We start from the raw sequence: 18,216 nt of genomic DNA, 5'->3' as shown, positions 1-18,216 counted from the left end.
CGCAAAATTTGCGATTCCTTAAATGCAATCGCAAGATAAGGAATCGCTTTTTTGCGATTCCTTATTTTTCAAGCAGATTTGCTTGATGCATACCATTAGTCCAAATTGCATTCGAAAACGCCGAAATTATGCGTATTTCGGCGGTTGCAAATTCAATTTGGCTTGATACATATGGCCCTTACTTTTTTAAAGGAAATCGCTATTACCGATTCCTTAAGGCTGAAGTGCACTTGTTACAGTGCTACTTACATTGCATTTAAGGATTCGCTATTTCCGATTCCTTAAATGCAAGAGCAAAATAAAGATTTGCAATTTTGCGATTCCTTATTTAGCAAGTAGGTTTCAACTCACCTACATTGCTCTCAGCCAAATACCGGTCGGTAATGCAGATACCGGTATTGAACACCTACATCTGGCCCCTAGTGCTTACCAATCAAGAATCAATCAGAGTTTGGCTAAGCGTCAAGTGGCAATGCACTGGAAGAAGCAGCATCCTCCCACGATAGCCGAATGGCTGAACACGGCCACATACTGCAAGGATCAACTGTCTCATTATTGGGAACTGATGCCCAGTAGATCCAGACCTATAAATATATGGGGACCACTTGTAAACTGGCTGGAGTCGGGTAGGGCTGATCTCCGGGTCGATCACACCACATGAAGTGACATGAAAACTTGCAGAGTAGTAGCCATTACTCATAAAGTGGGGAACATAGATCGCATGCACTGAGGCGGAAAATAGTCTATTACTGGGAGTGCTGTTGGGATTCTGTTGACGGGTTTGACCACGAACACAAGCAAGACGTCATTGTGTGTGCAGGGTACTGGTCTGGTTGGTGGCGGGTGGGGAGGTGGGTGTTTTAATTGATCTTATTGTTGGTCTATAATATAAATTACAAACGGTCAAGAAGGTAGCAAACTAACACACTATGAGTGCTGCATGTTATGAATCACTGCTGGTCCTCTGGAATGTCGGCATAAAAGCTGTGTTCTTTTTTCCTACAATGGTTTTAAAAACGAATTTCGTTGCGTGCACTGCATCGCATTTGGGGATGCAGTGCACGCCACATATTTCGTTTTATTTATTTATACGTTTACTTACCTTTAAACATCCATAATACATAGATTACTACCCCGCCTCTGCCCCTCTCCCTTCCCACATCACCGCCTGGCAGGTACTCTCATTACCGACCGCGGCTGCCTATATCTAATGAGTCCTGCCTGAATATTCATCCTGCCATCTCCACTACAACTGACCCAGTGCATATCAGCTCCCTACATTTAGAAGGGAGACCCCGTACCACATTACACACTCAGCACTCATCCTTAGTAAATCAAAGACTAAGTCCTAGGGCCGGGCTAGCGATAAGGGACATTGCAGAGCCAGGAACACAGGGTGTGAAACAAAGAGGAGCGAATGATTTTAAGAATAACGCGATCTTTGATCTCCTCCCGGAAGCCACACCATACACTGTCGTTTGGCAAATGTCCCCCCTCTAGTCATAAAAGATCATAAAGACTGGTCTACACTATGTAACAAAGCAGTTAATTTAATAAGCTCTAGAACTGGGTTAAATATTATTCTGTTTTCAGAATTTAAAATGGTCCGTAGGATATCATGGATAGGTAGATCCATAAAGCACCTACAAGGTGACCGTGTGACCCGAAACTTGGGGTCTCCGAGGTTGGTTCAGCTTATTTTTGACAGGGCAGGAAATGGCAGATTGATGCAAATGGTATTAACATCTTACCCCTGGGGTTCTTTTATCAACCTGCCTTTGTTTCAGATTGGGATCAGGGAGGACGTCAGCTCCAAAGAAAAGGAGAAATCCTTATGCAGTACCAACAAACAACCGCTGTGAAATTCTTAACTCCCTGGAAGATATTGACTGACTTCCTGACCCAAAGCTATCCTTATCCGATAATGTTATCCCAGCCTATCTTACCATAGAAATTCCTAATAGAGAGTCAGCACCACAGTTAGATTGTACTAGTTTGATTATTGAGAATAAGGGAGATTTCAGAGGGAGAACTTCCAACACAAGTACAGCATTAGTATCGGACAATGCCGTTACTCCGGCACATACTTCCACAATGTGCAAGTGTTCAGATGTCATTAGTAAGAAAGCCCCCTGTAACCTTGTATCTTGGAATGTTGATGGCGTGCTCTTAAAGCTAAGTGAGCCCATTTGGTGTCAGTTTATATCAAATCAAGACCTCCTCTGTTTGAAGGAAACATGGGCTAGAGATGCGATCAACATCAATGGGCTCAAAACATTACATACCAAGTCAATCGAAGGTCATAGAGGAAGTTTGTATCTACATATCTAATAGTCTAAATGTTAAGGCGGATCTTTATATTGAGGATACTCATAAACAGTTAATCAGAATTGAAATAGACACTAAGCAGCGTTTGATTTTGATGAACTTTTATAACAATATCCCAGCACTTAGCTTTGCGCATGTTATTAAAAAGCTATGTAGCGATGTACAATCCTTATGGGGAAATTCCGCCAAAGAAACAGTTGTTATTTTTGGTGGGGATTTTAACTGTGTTTTATGCTCCCATTTTAATAGCAATATCTGTGGCCGTGAAGCAGAGGAGGAGTTTAACACTACTGACTTCTGTCATTCTAATCAGGGGGTGGTATTTAATGAGATGTTATGTTCCCTAGCTTTAGGCTTTGTAAACGACGTGTGCCTGGAACCTGTTACTATGGGCCATACTTTTAATGGTAGGGCTTTGTGCTCTACGATTGCTTTTATACTTATGACAAATAACTATGCTTCAAGAGTTTGTACTTGTTGATGATATTTGTTTGAGTGATCATTTCCCATTATGTTTGACAGTTACTTTATGGTTGAACCACTTAACTAAAAGTAATAGATCTGATCAGATTTTAGATCCAATTGTCCTTGATAAGCATAATGGTTACACGTTGAAATGGTCTATGGTTGATACAGAACGTGTTATCAAACAGGTGGTAGATAATTGTAAACATGCACTTGAAGTCTGTTTGAGTGAGACATCAGCTCCCATGAATATTCTGGGATCTTTTTCATCTAAATCCAGTTCGGTGAGGGAGATATTACATGTACAGAAATCAAGTAAACCTAAATCATCTGACTGGTTCAACACGAAGTGTACTAAGGCTTATTCAAATCTAAAAAATGCTCGCTACACTATCCCCAAAGATCAGGATGCCATAACACATGCGAGAGGGATGTATAATTTAGGAATCAAAGAAAGGAAAATAACCCTGAGAAATTAAGCCTGGGAGTTGCTCCATATGTCTGCTTTAAACCGTGATAGCAGTGCCTTCTGGAAAGCGATCAGACCTCCATTTCTAAAGTCGGAAAAGGGTCCAACAATAGAGATTGCTATTACTGAAGAACAGTGGATCCAACATTTTAACATGGTTTTTAATCAGGAGGGCATTTCTAATGATAACTTAGATGAAACTTTGCTAGCCGATAGTAATCAACTTTCTGACCTCCAATTTACTCTGAAGGAGGTGAAAAGGGCCCTTTCTGCCACTCTAGGAGGAAAAGCCCCAGGACCTGATGGTGTTCCAGCAGATATATTTAAACCAAACATGGATCTATGGGGACCAGTGGTTACGCAGGTAGCTAATGCAAGTTGTTCTGCACATTTTCTGTCTTCCTGGATGGAGTCAATTATTGTTCCCATTTTTAAAAAGGGTAACCGCCAGGATCCTGGATGCTATATAGACCTAGCTCGTTGTTGGACTCATTGACCAAAGTAGTGGGTCGCATTATATTAGCGTGCTTAAATGTGTGGGCACAGGACAACAATGTTGTTTCTGATCTTCAATATGGGTTCCGAGAAGGTGTAGGAACCACTGAGCAGGGCTTAGGTTTAGCACTACTAGTGGGTAATACACACGGGTAAAAGAAGGAAGATTGTTCTTAACATTTGTGGACCTCACCGCTGCTTTTGACTCAGTTAGACACACTAAACTTTGGGAGATTTTAGATAAGATTGGTGTAGATCCACATATTATTTACTTTTTGAGAGTCTTTTATTACAACGCTAGGACAAGAGTATGGTTTAGTGTCAATGGTGGCTGCACCACGCCAAATCCAATTCGAAGGGGGGTCAGACAAGGCTGTGTCTTGGCCCTCTTTCTTTTTAATCTTTACATAAATGATCTGGAAGTGGAATTGGTCAAGGGACGGAATGATTACCCACGCGTAAATGGGCGACCAATACATGCCGATGACGCGGTCCTAATGTCACGGACGCAAATAGGTCTACAAAGGTTTTAAATGGTTTTACGGATTTTATGAGAAATTTAGGACTAATGGTGAATACCTCCAAGACTTTCATAATGAAATGTGGCAAAGGGAGACCAAAATGCCGGGATATGTTCATGGATGGCAAAAAAATAGAGGCAACTAAGACTTTTTCGTACGTAGGAATATTATTCCATGATGACTACCTGTGGATCCAGGCCGTCCTATCAAAAAAGTTAGTTTTCCTAAGAACTACCACCGCACTTTCCCAGTTCGCGAAAAACATAGGGAGAAAACTCCCTGTAGAGCTACTGCGGATTTAACTAGCTAAAAGTGTTCTGACCGCAATGTATGGTGCAGGGGTGTGGGGTCTGGCTAATACTCAACCACTTCAGATCATGGAAAACAATTTTTTGAGATATATTTTATCAGTATCTAAATGCACCTTGTCATTTGTTTGCCATGAAGAACTAGGCCTAAGTCATTTGTGAGATCTCATAAAAGTTGAGCTGGGTCTTTTATGGCATCGGGTACGGACCAAGGACGAGACCAAACTAAGGGGTCGATTAGGACTCAAGACCGTCCGCGACCCCTGATGAGGAGGGAACGTCCGCATGGGCTGCGGCGTTCCCTCCGAGCAGATTAGGATGTGACCGCCAGGGTGGCGGTCACATCCTCTATCTTTAACATTGTGGCGGGTGCAGCTTCAAGCTGCACCCGCCGCAATGTTAAAAATGCATGCATCGCATTTGCATGCACAAAGCAGCAGGCACCGTGCGGTGCCTGCTGCTTTGTGCACGCAAATGCAGGGGGGTACCATAGGTACCCCCCATGTGCACCCCCTTCACCCAGTAGGGCCCGCAACGGGCCCACGAAGTGAAACTCCGTATGCTTTTCCACGGCGGAAATGCCGCCGCGGATAAGCATGACATTCACACCATCCTAATATGGCTGGCGGTGTCTGATAGACACCGCCAGCCATGTTAGAGCTTTTCCGCCGCGGTCGGAAGGCGACCGCAGCGGAAAAGCTGCGGACGGAATCCCAGACCCACCGCCATCCTAATATGGCGGTGGGTCTTTTGAGGCTCCGCAGCGGTTTTTCCGCATCCTCCGGGCCGGCGGTGGCTTCCGCCGGCCCGGAGGATGCGGAAAAACCGCTATCATAATCGGCCCCTAAATAGGGAAATCCTAACAGATATTGTAAAGATGGAAAAGGCTTTAATGATTCCCTGGGTTAGAGATGTCCGGGATTTTATGCAGAATTTAGGCCATCCCCAGTATTTTACTGAACCATCTACCTTGCGGGAGGTATGTAGGAAAGATCTAAAAAAGGAAGGCCAAAGGATGTTGGACTGGTCATGGCTGACTTTTGAAATTGTGAAACCCACAGTACAAGATAATCAACTTATTTTAAGTGTTTTTACCATTCAACCATATTTAACATTTGTACATGGAGGTTACGATAGATTTTTACTAACAAGATTCCGGTTGGGAACACTACACAGAATTGTTATTTTTCCCACCATGAATGATTGGTCACGAACAATGGTTTTATGTCCCTGTGACAATTCCTCTAAATAATTTTCCATCCATGTTGTCTTTTTCTGCTGATTTTATTGTCAGATTCGGAAAATGTGGATTATCCCTATTCTTACATCTATGGGGTTCAGACAGTGCCGCCCAGCGTTCATTGCCCTGCAGTCTTTGGGTAACATGCATGTGATATGGAGAGTTGCAATGTTTTTTAAAAAAGTGGGTAGTCTCAGAAAATCTATTGTTAATTAACTGATTTTCTCAGCATTCTCCTGTCATATTTTAAATGCCTTAGGTGGTATGATGGGCATTAATAATGAATTAAATCTGTATATATATGATTTTTATTATAATTCTGTCTTTTTGGAACGCTTTTATGATTGTATTGTACAACAATTGAATAAAGCTGGGCTTTGACTTTGACTTTGTGACTCTGCTTGAACAAAAGGGTAATTTTAACAGTAACTTTCACATTTTCTGTGTTTAATTTTACTCTGTGCTTATGGCCTATGAAAGCTATTTGTTTAGTCACATTATGCACAATAATGGATACTGTGGCTAATTGGTGAACAAAACTTGCAATAATAAACCATGATCCCTTTCTAGTTAGGAGAGTGACACATTTTGGGAGCAAAAGGGAAGTTGCCTACCTGCAAGTTTGTAGAAGGAGTGATAGTTCAGAAGAGAGAAAGAAGCATTACATATGGGGTGGTAGGTTGGTGAACCTTTGTGAGTTTACTCTTCAATAGGATTCTGACTGAGGTCAAGTGATTTGCCCACGTGGGGTACGCAACACAGGCCCTATGAGACTCTGAGGTTCTCAACTGTTGAAGGATGTACACTATATGTATCTTTTCTTGATTACAGATTTGGCTGTGGCCTCAAGTTGAAGCCCTACTCTCTTGCCCAGTTCTGCACAGTTAAGAGCATGGGATAGAGGTGCATCCCGACAGGTAGGCATATGTATACTGAAAGGACAGGGCAATGTGCCATTCAAAGAATCATAGTACAAGTACAGCTGTTTTGAAAGTTGAAGGTTGAAGCTGTGGCACAGATATTGATGAGAATGAAACTCTAAAAAAAGTATGATTTTCATTTAAAGCTGATTTTATAATTACATCTATATCCTTTATATTTGTTTATAGATTGGCATTTAAATGGGACCTACAAAGTGTATGTAGTGTATATATTAGAATAAATTTCTCACACCCATACGGAATTCTTGCAGGACTCTTATTCCAACACTGAACCACTTAAAAGTTATGTTAGAGTTGACAGATAACCAAGCCAAGAACAAAAACACCCTTTCGAGATTCCCTTGGTGATGAGCTGCTACATGGTGCCCATAAGCATTTTCCTGTTTCTTTCTTCCTGATGTCTCTCCTACTCTTACCCATGAAATACCTATTTTCCAGGCCAACCCATTTATTCTCTCCCCTTGATTTTTGTCTATCTCACATGCCTAAACCTTTCCCATGCGAGTTTCTACTTTCTGTCCCTCATGTCTTGCACATGTTTTTTCCTTCCTTATATTCGTCTGTCCACACTTTTTCTTTCTCTCCTCTGCCTTGTCTGTCTTACTTTTCCTTGCCCAGCCTCTTTCTCTCCTATGTTTCTCTCCTCCTTCACTCAGTTGTCTTATTTCATTTTCTTTCTCTTGTCTTTCTAGAGCTTTTCATTTCTTTTCCCTGTCTTTACCAATCACTCTGTCCTCTTTCTGCATCACTCTATATCCCTACCTCCCCTTTTTGCTCTCTAATCCAAGCAGTTGTGGAGACGCGCAGGCCCATCTCTTTCCCCTCTGTACATCGTGACAGTTGAGAAAAAGGGCAATGCAGTGCAGATTAGTGTTAGTCAGAGCCCCAGCTAGAACACTTCAGTGTCTGCTAAAGTGCGCCCCGTGGCCGGGCACAATATTGGCCTGCTCCAAATGCACCTGAACAGACTAGGACAGGCAGACCGATTGTGCATACATCAGCCTGCACAGCAAGACTAATCTTTTTTACAAAAAAATTTTTTTATTGGTTTTTCACAAAAGCAAAGTCTTAACAAAGATCAGACGAAAGAAGATTCAAGACCCCCCCCCACCCTCCTCCCATCTTTCACATCTGTTAAAGGCCAGTAGTACAGGTACAGATAGACATACACAATAACAAAAAACAGAGATAGAAAGTATCGTAACAAAGGAATATAACTAAAAAGGTATTGTAGGTATCTAGTAACCCTACTATGTCTCTGGGTCCCCTTGCCCTTGTTGATCTATCCATTTGGAGAATACCCCCCAGATTTCAAGCCCCACCCTCCTTTTCCTTCTTCCTTTCTTGGCATATACAGATTTTTCTAGGTGGTATGCAGCGACTAATCTAGCCAACCATTGTGCGTAGGAGGGGGACTCAGAATCTAGCCAACCAGAGGAGACACATATCCTCCATACTGCCATTGCGACAAAAATCAGCCCTTCCTCCTTTACTCTTATGGTCGTAGGGTTTAGGAGGATTGATTGGTTAGTTATTTCGCGGAGTAAATTCTGTATTCTGAGTAGGGTAGAGTTGATAGTTGGACATGTTGCAAATATATGTATAGAGTCTGCCCCTACTTCAGAGCAGCGTGGACATAGTGTTCCTCTCCCAGATCCCCATTTGATGATTTTACTAGGTGTCATATACAAAAAAAATATAGTTTTAAAATGTTGTGCTTGGAGTTTGGCAGAAATTAGGATATGTTGTGATAACCGCAGGGAGTTGTAAAATATACTTTGGGGGGAATCAAGTTTAATATGCCTTTTGGAGGCAATGGTTTCTAAATCGTCTGGGGTTTCCTTGTTTATTATTTGATAAATGCTTCCAATGCTAACAGTGGTTACATTCCGGAGAGTGTTCATAAGCTCAACCTCGGCAAATCCGTTGGCTCCTCCCACTTTCCTAGATAGGTAGTCGTAAATGGCCATGTATTTAAATAGTTCTTGGCTTTTTAGTTTAAATCTGATCTGTAAGGTTGAAAAGGATTCAATCCCCCTAGTTGTTATAAGATCCCCTAATTTTATTATCCCTGCTCTGTGCCATTCAGCTAGATAGGATGAGCTAAATATAGCTGGTAAGTTGCTGTTATTTGTTATAGGAGAGTAAAAATTATATCTACCTAGTCCAAAAATTCTCCGGACATGGCGAAAAACTTTATAAGAGTTCATTAGCGTCTTAAATTTAACGCGATTGTAATATCCATAAGCTGTTTCTCGGATTAGACAGCCCCAATGTTGTTCCCCTAACAGAGACTGGAAGGGTGAGGGTAAAGACAGTTCAGCTCCAAGGGTGGATTCTCTTAGTAGAACTGAACTGTATTGCAGGACTGCCGCCCAGTAATATAGGGTGATGTTAGGAAAAGCCCATCCCCCTCTGTCTTTCGGTAGTGTAAGATGTTTTAGTGCACGTCTGGGCTGAGCATATGCCCAGATGAATTGGGTGAAAATTTGTTGGAATTTAGGTAGATCTTTTTGACTAAACTCAAGGGGAATGCAGCGAAAAAAATAAAGTAGTTTGGGAAAGTAAGTCATTGTAATGACGTTGCATCTGCCGACCAACGTTAGATGTAAGTGAAATGAAATGAAAATGAAATGAAATGAAAATGAAATGAGAGGATTCTTATATTGCGCTACTAAGCCCGGAGGCATCAAGGCGCCTAAAAAGGAGATCAAAATGACCAGTTAACCAGCCTACGGATACGCCTTGGAGAATAGCCACGTTTTTAGGGTCTTCCGAAAGTTCTGGACTGACGGTTGGGATTTAATTTCGAGAGGAAGGCTATTCCACAGTTTGGGGGCTACTGTTGAAAACGCCTTCCCACCCTATTTGGTTCTACGAACGCGGGGGACCACCAGCAGACTCTTGGTTGAGGACCGGAGAGCTCTCTCCGGTACATATGGATGAAACAGTTTCCTCACGCCCTCGGCCCCATTACCGGTAAGCGCCCCATAGGTCACACAAAGAGTCTTAAAGGCAATCCTAGATTCAATGGGGAGCCAGTGTAAGGTTTTCCTGGCAGCCGTGGCGGTAGAAAGTCTAGGAGCATCCAGTACAAATTTGGCCGCCGCGTTCTGGACTGTCTGTAAGCGCTGCATAAGACCTTTGTTAGCACCAGCATAAAGAGCATTACAATAGTCAAGTCGTGAAGCCACCTGTGCAACGACGACTTGCTTGCGAGCCTGCGTGGACAAATAATGTTTAATTTTGCGAAGAATTTTAATAATGCCCCAACAGGTAGCGACTGTTCTATTGACCTGCTGTGCATTGAGAGATCCAGGTCAATAATTACTCCCAGATTCTTAGCAGAATCTGTAGGTGTAGGGCAGACTCCCAACGAAGGAGGCCACCATTCGGCCGTCCAGATGTTGGTGTTTCCACCAAAGACCAGAACTTCGGTCTTCTCCCCATTCAGTTTGAGTGAATTGTTAATCATCCACTCAGCAACCGCCTCCCTACAGCTTCTAAAGTTATGAATGGGAGCGGGCACTGAACGAGAGAGGGACACCAAGATCTGTGTATCATCAGCAGAGGAGACTACCTCCATCCCATACGATCTCACCAACCTGGCAAGTGGGGCCACATAGATGTTGATCAGGGTCGGACTTAATGCCGACCTTTGAGGGACCCCACATTGCGCAGCTGTGGGAGGAGATAAAAGTCTCCCAGCTTGACCCTCTGCTCCCTCTGATTCAGGAAAGAGGCCAGCAAGCTCAAAGCCATGCCCTCTACCCCTATCTCCCTCAAACGAGATGTTAGAACCAAGGGAGACAGGGTATCGAAGGCGGCTGTCAGATCTAATAAGATCAGCAGGGAAATATGGCCCTGATCGACCTCAGTGCGGATGTTGTCAAGCACTATCGTCAGGGCTGTCTCCGTGCTGTGTGCTCTCCTGAAGCCGTGTTGGGACTGATCTAACTGACCCGAGGTATCCAAGAACGCCGACAGATGCTTGTTTAGGTGGGTCTCCAGCATCTTGGCAGGGGCTGGAAGCAAGGAAATGGGGCAGAAGTTCTTGAGTACCTCAGGGTCTAGTGTGGGCTTCTTAAGAAGGGGCTTGACTACAGCACTCTTCCACTGGTCGGGAAAAATACCATCCCTCATTGCTCTGTTCATGATGTCCAAGAGCGGGGGTAGCAGGGTATCGCTGCAATCTTTAAGAACTTTAAGAGGACAGGGATCTAAAGGAGACCCTGACCTCATCTTGCTTAAAAGCAAGTCAAGTTCCTGTAGAGAAAGCGATGGAAACACAGATAGGCTCACCGTGGTGGCAGGGGCATCAACTTCAAAGGGGAGAAGAGCAGGACCAGGAGAAGAAGGGGGCATTAAGGCCTTTTGTGAATCAAGGGCCAAGTAGATGTCTGCTATTTTCGTATGAAAATATCCTGCGATTTTATCACAGAGGTCTTGTGAGCATACTATAGGATCAGGCATCTGTAATGTACAAAGGGAATCAACTACCTTGAAAAGGTCTCTCGGGGAGGTGAGAGTGGTCGTTAGATGAGCGAAATATTCTTGTTTCACCTTAATGACCTCCGCCTTATACTCCTTAAGGAGGGATTCATGTTTCTCCCTCTCTAGGGGATTCCAACTCACCCGCCATAACCTTTCCTGCCTCCTGCACCCCTGCCTCAGGAGTCTTAAAGGCCCCGAGAACCACGGTGCTGATGGTCTCTGCCGGGCAGAGTAACGTAGGGTTACAGGGGCTAAGACATTTACAGCTGTCGTAACAGCATTCGTTAATTCAAAAGCAGCTATATTGACATCTTTAGCTGAGCTAATGGCAGATATCTGAATCAAAGGGGCAAGAGAGGCATTGGTAACCTTCCTGAAGTCTCTTCTAGGTTCCAGTTTACTAGGAGCAGTCCACTTAAGATTGCTAGGAGAAGTCTGACGTTCCAGTGGGACGGCCATATGGTCAGACCAACTCAGTGGAATAGGAACACCTATCGTTAACCCAGGATCGTTCGAGAAAACCCCATCCAGGGTGTGACCCGCCTGGTGAGTGGGAACTTTAACCAGCTGCTGTAGGCCATAGGCGGACAAGGAGTCCACGAGAGTAAGAGAATCTCTGGAAGTGACATTGTCCAAATGGAAATTTAGGTCGCCCAGGATCGTCAGTTGGGCACAACCAAAATAGGGTTCCAAGATGTTAAGCAGGGACTGGCTTAAGCCAAGATTTTAGAGCTGTGTTGAAAGTATGTTACTGGAGAAATATTGCAATTTTTCTCTATTTGTTTGATAAGGGGATCTAGGTAAAGAGCGAACAGTAACGGGGAGCAGGGGCAGCCCTGCCTGGTGCCTCGTGAGATTTTAGAGGGCTCCGTCATTTGTCCATTTACGGTGACACTAGCAGTTGGGTTGTGATAGAGAGCCTGCGTCGCCTGCATGAACCTGCCTCCGAACCCCATACTGTCCATTACCCTCCAGAGAAATCGCCAAGAGACCCGGTCAAAAGCCTTTTCGGCATCGAGTAGTATGAGTGACATTGGGTCTCCGGATATTTGGGCAGCATCAAACAGAGTAATAACTCTCCTGACGTGTTCGGTAGTCCCTTTCTTCGGTATAAAACCATGTTGCCATTTTGAGACAAGGGGTTCCACTACTCGGGATATTCTGGAGGCTAATACTTTTGAAAACATTTTAGAATCGCAGTTGATAAGAGTAATTGGTCTGTAGGAGCTCATATCTAGTGGAGATTTATCCTTCTTTGGAAAGATAGAAATTCTGGCATTAGACCAAGAGGCTGGAGGGGAGACGCCACTGAAAATGGATGTAATTACCTCTGTGAATATGACCTTGATTTGATCGGCAAAGATTTAAAAAAATTCAACGGGGATACCGTCAGGGTCAGAAGCCTTCCCATCAGGGAGGCTATTGAGGGCATCCAGGATTTCTTCCCATGTAGGAGTAAGATCTAATGGTTCGCTGTCTTCTAGGCTAAGTTTACTTAGTTCGATCTCGCTGAGGTATTCAAGGATCTCTCTGTCAAGAGCATCAGTCATACAGCAGATTTCTTCCTTATAAAGCCTGGCATAAAACTCCTGAAACTCATACCGAATACAGCTGGGATCAGTGACCTCTGTGCCTGAAGCAAGTCTGATTTTGTGGATTTCACTAGAGGTAGTTTGTTGTCTCGTCCTGACAGCTAAATGATGTCCAATGCTATCACTGCACTCGTACGTCTTCTCCCTTGCCGCTGCCCACTTAGCCGCGATTTTTCCCATAAACACCGCCCCTATTTCCGCCCTGGCCAGAATTGCTTCTTGCTGGATTGGCTGACAATCCAGCCCTGCGTGGATTGTTTGGGTTAGCTTTATTTCTATTTTTCTTAATTTTTCTTGGAGATCTTTAATCTGGACTTTTTCCGCTCTGTTTTTTTGAACAGAGAACCAAAGGGTCTCGCCTCTGATCCCTGCCTTTAGGGTATCCCAAACTGTCATTTGGGAAGCGGAACCAATGTTTATCTCCAGGAACACCTGAATCCATCCTTGCATGTGGTTTATATAACTAGGGTCGTGTAATAAAGCTTTCTCAAAACTCCATCTAGAAGCCTCTCTGGGTTGCCCAAACTCCCTTATGGTAAGAATAATAGGGTTATGGTCAGACATAAAATGGGGTGCAATGTCTATAGTGAAGCTGGTGGCCAGTGATGCAGAAACAAAAAAGTAATCTAATCTAACCAATACTTGGTGCGGGGCTGAATAAAAAGATTGCCCAGGTAGTGAAGGGTTTTTGCTCGCCCAACCATATATCAGTCCGTGAGTTTGAATGAGGTTAGTTAAAGCTTGAGAGACCTGAGGTTTCCTTCCTTTATATCTCCAGGTTGTATAAGCATCCCAGTTGCTAGGTAGGTGTATGTTAAAGTCCCTGCATACAACTATCGGGGTAGGCCAGTGTGCTAGTTCGTTGGAAACTTGATTAATAGCCCCGGTATCATCAACATTGCTCCCATATAGTGAGCAGAGAGTGAAAGAGATGTTATTAGGGAGTTGAATCTGCGTGATGGCCCACCTTCCTAGTGAATCTGATTTTGTTCGTGGATTGCTGATAGCAGATTTTCTGTCAGCTAAGATTCCTACCCCCTTTGTCTTAGCTCCTTGCGTGGTAGCGCCCACTACTTTAAACCCTAATGTATTTAGTAAATGTATTTGGGACTGTTCTACATGGGTGTCCTGTAGACATATGATGTTTCCCCCAAGTGTTTGTAAACCCATGGCCACTTTTTGTCTCTTAGACGCATCGTTCAAACCACAAACATTGACGCAGACAATTCGTAATGGTTCTAGCCTAACCATCTAAAGGGTTTAACAGTGCCTGTCTAAATTCCATAAAAAAAGAGAAATCAAAACTAGTCAATAAAGTTTGATGTGTATGTGTATGGCTAGTACCTGTGTGTGTCTTCTGTAACCCTACCCACCCACTCCCACCCCTCCCCCCAAGATCCCCCCTCCACCCACCCACCCCCCCTTTGTGTGAGCAATCAGGCAAAGCCTGAATGAGGGTGGTCAGTCATAAGCCACAGCCGCCAGCCACACCAGGCGCCTGAGAATGAGTTAATATACTTGACAATAAGTTCAAGTGATCAGCCATCTAGATTTACACTCTTTCCCCAGCTCCTTTTCTCCCCCTTTCCCCCACCAGGTAAATCAGGTTCTAAGAGAGACTCGAGGATGAGAGGGAAAAAAAAGGGCAAGAGCGAGTAACAATTATCTTTCACTAGTTTCCCCCCCTCTATGAGATAGGAGATAACATCGTATATATATATATATATATTTTTTCTCTTTTTTCTCTTTTTCAGTTTGCCCCTTTATGTCCTTTCTTTAGTCTAATCCCTTCCAAGTACTCTTTGGCTTTAATCTCTGATGTAAAAACCTTGGTGATACCATGTAGGATAACCTTTAACCTAGCCGGGTTCATGAGATACACCTCTGCACCTAGTTGTTGTAAGGGAGAGATCAGCTGCCGCAGATGCCATCTGCTCTCAACGGTCTGGTGACAGAAGTCCGGTTTAGAAAAAAAGGTAATTCCATGAGCCCCTTTTTAGGTCTCGGCAACGAGAACTATTGTCGCCGAGTAAGCTCGCAAGGGAGTAGAGCGGTGCACGAGCCGACCAGGGTCTGTGGATGCGCACACACAAAGGCAGGCAGGCAGGCAGGCACACACCAGACACACACAGACAGACACACGCACGCACACACACACACACACACACACCCTCCCTCTCTGCCCACTCCCTCTCTGCCGCCCCCCCCTCTACCCCCACTCACCGGGCTCTTTCCCTCTGCAGCGGGTCAGTCACGGCAGCAGGCAGGCTCGGTGTCTTCTCCGGCGATCTTCAGCTGATGTGCACGCTCACGCTGCGTCTCCTGCGCGCCCACCACGCTGTTTCGCGCCCGTTGATCCTCAGCTTGTGATTACTACTCCTTCTAACCCGGAATCTAAATTACTATTTCTTGGTTCTCTAACTCCACTCTGTTGATTCGTAACAAACTGATATTCAGCACATTTCACAGTCTCACTTTTGCTTCTCATAAATACAATAAGATTATTTTAAGCAATGTCTACCCTTCTTTTGGTTCTGTGCCTATTATCCTTCGGACTATAGAGTTTTAGAAAGTGTGGTGGAAGATTCCATGATATCAGTGGTGTGCACAGTGCAGAGTGAGTGTGCAGAGTGCAGAGTGAGTGTGCAGAGTGCAGAGTAGTGAGTGCAGAGTAGTGAGTGCAGAGTAGTGAGTGCAGAGTAGTGAGTGCAGAGTAGTGAGTGCAGAGTGTGAGTGCAGAGTGTGAGTGCAGAGTGAGTGGGCAGAGTAGTGAGTGCAGAGTGAGTGTGCAGAGGAGTGAGTGCAGAGGAGTGAGTGCAGAGGAGTGAGTGCACAGAGTAGTGAGTGCGCAGAGTAGTGAGTGCGCAGAGTAGTGAGTGCGCAGAGTAGTGAGTGCAGAGTAGTGAGTGCAGAGTAGTGAGTAGTGAGTGCTGAGTAGTGAGTGCAGAGTAGTGAGTAGTGAGTGCAGAGTAGTGAGTAGTGAGTGCAGAGTAGTGAGTGCAGAGTGCAGAGTAGTGAGTAGTGAGTGCAGAGTAGTGAGTGCAGAGTAGTGAGTGCAGAATAGTGAGTAGTGAGTAGTGAGTGCAGAGTAGTGAGTAGTGAGTGCAGAGTAGTGAGTGCAGAGTAGTGAGTGCTGAGTAGTGAGTGCAGAGTAGTGAGTGCAGAGTAGTGAGTGCAGAGTAGTGAGTGCAGAGTGCAGAGTAGTGAGTGCAGAGTAGTGAGTGCAGAATGCAGAGTAGTGAGTGCAGAGTAGTGAGTAGTGAGTGCAGAGTAGTGAGTGCAGAGTAGTGAGTGCAGAGTAGTGAGTGCAAAATGCAGAGTAGTGAGTGCAGAGTAGTGAGTAGTGAGTGCAGAGTAGTGAGTAGTGAGTGCAGAGTAGTGAGTGCAGAGTAGTGAGTGCAGAGTAGTGAGTAGTGAGTGCAGAGTAGTGAGTAGTGAGTGCAGAGTAGTGAGTGCAGAGTGCAGAGTAGTGAGTAGTGAGTGCAGAGTAGTGAGTGCAGAGTAGTGAGTGCAGAGTAGTGAGTAGTGAGTAGTGAGTGCAGAGTAGTGAGTAGTGAGTGCAGAGTAGTGAGTGCAGAGTAGTGAGTGCAGAGTAGTGAGTGCAGAGTGCAGAGTAGTGAGTGCAGAGTAGTGAGTGCAGAGTAGTGAGTGCAGAATGCAGAGTAGTGAGTGCAGAGTAGTGAGTGCAGAGTAGTGAGTGCAGAGTAGTGAGTGCAGAATGCAGAGTAGTGTGTGCAGAGTAGTGAGTAGTGAGTGCAGAGTAGTGAGTGCAGAGTAGTGAGTGCAGAGTAGTGAGTGCAGAGTAGTGAGTGCAGAGTGCAGAGTAGTGAGTGCAGAGTAGTGAGTGCAGAGTAGTGAGTGCAGAGTAGTGAGTGCAGAGTAGTGGGTGCAGAGTAGTGAGTGCAGAGTGCAGAGTAGTGAGTGCAGAGTAGTGAGTGCAGAGTAGTGAGTGCAGAGTGCAGAGTAGTGAGTGCAGAGTAGTGAGTAGTGAGGCAGAGTAGTGAGTAGTGAGTAGTGAGTGCAGAGTAGTGAGTAGTGAGTGCAGAGTAGTGAGTGCAGAGTAGTGAGTGCAGAGTAGTGAGTGCAGAGTAGTGAGTGCAGAGTGCAGAGTGCAGTGCAGTGCAGGTATGTGCAGTGCAGTACAGGTATGTGCAGTGCAGTGCAGGTATGTGCAGTGCAGTGTAGGTATGTGCAGTGCAGTGCAGGTGAGTGCAGTGCAGTGCAGGTGAGTGCAGTGCAGTGCAGGTGAGTGCAGTGCAGGTGAGTGCAGTGCAGTGCAGGTGAGTGCAGTGGAGTGCAGGTGAGTGCAGTGGAGTGCAGTGCAGTGCAGGTGAGTGCAGTGCAGGTCTGAGCAGTGCAGTGCAAGTGAGTGCAGTGCAGTGCAGGTGAGTGCAGTGCAAGTGAGTGCAGTGCAGTGCAGGTGAGTGCAGTGCAGTGCAGGTGAGTGCAGTGCAGTGCAGGTGAGTGCAGGTGAGTGCAGTGCAGGTGAGTGCAGTGCAGGTGAGTGCAGTGCAGGTGAGTGCAGTGCAGGTGAGTGCAGGTGAGTGCAGTGCAGGTGAGTGCAGTGCAGTGCAGTGCAGGTGAGTGCATGGCAGGTGGATGCAGTGCAGGTGAGTGCAGTGCAGGTGAGTGCAGGTGAGTGCAGTGCAGTGCAGGTGAGTGCAGTGCAGTGCAGGTGAGTGCAGTGCAGGTGAGTGCAGTGCAGGTGAGTGCAGTGCAGGTGAGTGCAGTGCGTGCAGTGCAGGTGAGTGCAGGTGAGTGCAGTGCGTGCAGTGCAGGTGAGTGCAGTGCGTGCAGTGCAGGTGAGTGCAGTGCAGTGCAGGTGAGTGCAGTGCAGGTGAGTGCAGTGCACGTGAGTGCAGTGCAGTGCAGGTGAGTGCAGTGCAGGTGAGTGCAGTGCAGGTGAGTGCAGTTCAGGTGAGTGCAGTGCAGTGCAGTGCAGGTGAGTGCAGCGCAGTGCAGGCGAGTGCAGTGCAGGCGAGTGCAGTGCGTGCAGTGCAGGTGAGTGCAGTGCAGTGCAGGTGAGTGCAGTTCAGTGCAGGTGAGTGCAGTGCAGGTGAGTGCAGTGCAGTGCAGGCGAGTGCAGTGCAGGTGAGTGCAGTGCAGTGCAGGTGAGTGCAGTGCAGGTGAGTGCAGTGCAGTGCAGGTGAGTGCAGTGCAGTGCAGGTGAGTGCAGTGCAGGTGAGTGCAGTGCAGGTGAGTGCAGTGCAGTGCAGGTGAGTGCAGTGCAGTGCAGGTGAGTGCAGTGCAGGTGAGTGCAGTGCAGGTGAGTGCAGGTGAGTGCAGTGCAGTGCAGGTGAGTGCAGTGCAGTGCAGTGCAGTGCAGGTGAGTGCAGTTGAGTGCAGTGCAGGTGAGTGCAGGT

This window comes from Lissotriton helveticus, chromosome 2_1 (genome assembly GCF_964261635.1).
Source record: "Lissotriton helveticus chromosome 2_1, aLisHel1.1, whole genome shotgun sequence".
Classification (NCBI taxonomy): Eukaryota; Metazoa; Chordata; class Amphibia; order Caudata; family Salamandridae; genus Lissotriton; species Lissotriton helveticus.
Note: the sequence above shows the minus strand (reverse complement) of the source record.